Below are 2,121 nucleotides of genomic sequence, written 5' to 3' on the forward strand. Positions count from 1 at the left end.
TTCTAACTTTTCCACTCTGTTCTTGACACTACTGCCATTTGATTGTCCTACAGGTTTACAAAAAGTGTCCCCGATATTTAATAAGTCGCTGCATCTCACTGTGATCATTGTGTTTTACATTCTATAGCACCCTTTACAGTTTTCGAAGTGTTTTCACATTTGTTACCACATTTGTGCATTCCACATACCTCAAAGGTAGTCATTAGTACCATTATGACAAATGAGGGCACTGACATCCGACAGGTTAAGAAGGAGTTGCCCCAAGACCCCACAGCTAGCAAGTGACCCATGCAGGATTCTACTGCGTTCTTATCGTCAAACGCAGTGTCTGTGCCAGGAGGCAGCAGTTGCCTATATCAGAAGATCACACTCCTCCTGTCTCTTTCCACAGCTGTCACCTCACATTGGCTCATCATTACACTGTACTTCCATTACTGCAAGTACAGTTGCCATCAAGTGACTCAATGCCTGCTGTTTTAACTGAACGAGACAGTTGTTACATAGTAAAGCAGCGCTCAGCCAAATTGTTGTTAGTGTAATCCAACATATTAGTAGTATTCACCATGCTTTTCCTACCATAGAAAAGTTCCTTGCAGATCTATTTGACAATACAAATATAATAATACTTTGGTGTCCCAGGCATTATCTTCTCAAGTTCCAAATTATAAAAACACCCTACAATCCAAACTCTTTCTTTCTGAAACTCATTAGGACATTTCCACATCTACAAAAACCACAGAGTCATGCATTTGGGTATAGGTCGAGCTGGAATAATTCTTTACCTTTTAGGTAAACTTCACTTCAGATCCCAAACTGACTCCTTAAGACTTGGAAGCCTACGTGTTTTATACTATTCTGCACTGACTTCCTAAAGTGAAACTTGCAAGTTAGCAGAATTGTACTACGCTGTCTTATTAGATTAACCACATAGCTAGTTTATTAATTATAGGATAAACCATCAAAAAATGATTTGTATGGGGAAATGCAGAGGTGAGAAAGTAAAGTCAAAGCACACCCTTTTCGTTTTAACATCACAGAATGGTGATTTTGTAAATAACATTGATAATAATAATAATTCTGAAAGACAGTACCTCAGAATCCCAAGGTGATTCTTCATCTTCATCTTGTCCTAATCCTAATGATGACTTTTTAACTATAAAATGGAGTCACAGGTACATTAATGTGAACGTATATTACTGTGCATTTTAAATACACATTCAGTCATGCTTATTTCCATAAAAGTAATAGCAGAAAAGAATTTCAGGGGGTGGAAGCGTTTGCAAGAAGAAGCAGTTGTTAATAGTGGGGATACTTTTGCAAAAAAAGATAGGAAAGAATGCTTAAAAGAAGTGAATATCACATGTGGGTCGACACATGTTAGATTTGTTTATAGCAGAGCTTAAGCTAGAAAGAATTCATAGATAGTCACTAAATTACCACGTATATTATCCTGGTGTGCACTGTCAACACAAGTCAAATTATCATTGCTTGTTTGGTCTTGTGGAGCACTTTCAATAATAGCCACACGATTTTCTCTTTTTCCAATTGCCGGCTTGGTTGCTTCTTTCTAGTAAAGAAAACAAAAAGAAAGAAAAACCCAACTTCAGAAAACATCATATTCATTTACTCGTTCACTCACTCACTCAGTCCATCCATCGGTGGGACAAGAAAACTTTACTGTAGGCAACAAATCATAGGCACAGACCCAGGGGAAGCTGGAAATACAAATGAAACATTTTGTCCTACATTCTAGTAGGAGTAGAGATATTATAATACATGAAAAAATAAGAACAGAAAAGTACCGCTCGCTACTTGTACACCTGAAGTGAATACAGTACAGTTAGATCATACAAGAGACAACAATCAGTTGTACCAGGCGAGCTCAGCAGATGCGGCAAAGATAGGGCTGCATCTCGACAGTTATACGAGGTGCTGAGGGAAGGCATGAAGAGGAATCCAGAAGGGCAGAGGGAGCAAAAGCCTGAGGATGAAACAACATGTTGCAAGTGAGGGCCGCAAAGGGATGGGGTAAGCCTGGAACACTGAGAATGGGATGGAGATATCGCTGCCGTTTCAGAACCAAATCAAAGAAGGCACGTGTCATGCTAGCATATGAATTTT

The sequence above is a fragment of the Rhinolophus sinicus genome, chromosome 1 (genome assembly GCF_057876585.1).
Source record: "Rhinolophus sinicus isolate RSI-liver-muscle chromosome 1, RSI-T2T, whole genome shotgun sequence".
Classification (NCBI taxonomy): domain Eukaryota; kingdom Metazoa; phylum Chordata; class Mammalia; order Chiroptera; family Rhinolophidae; genus Rhinolophus; species Rhinolophus sinicus.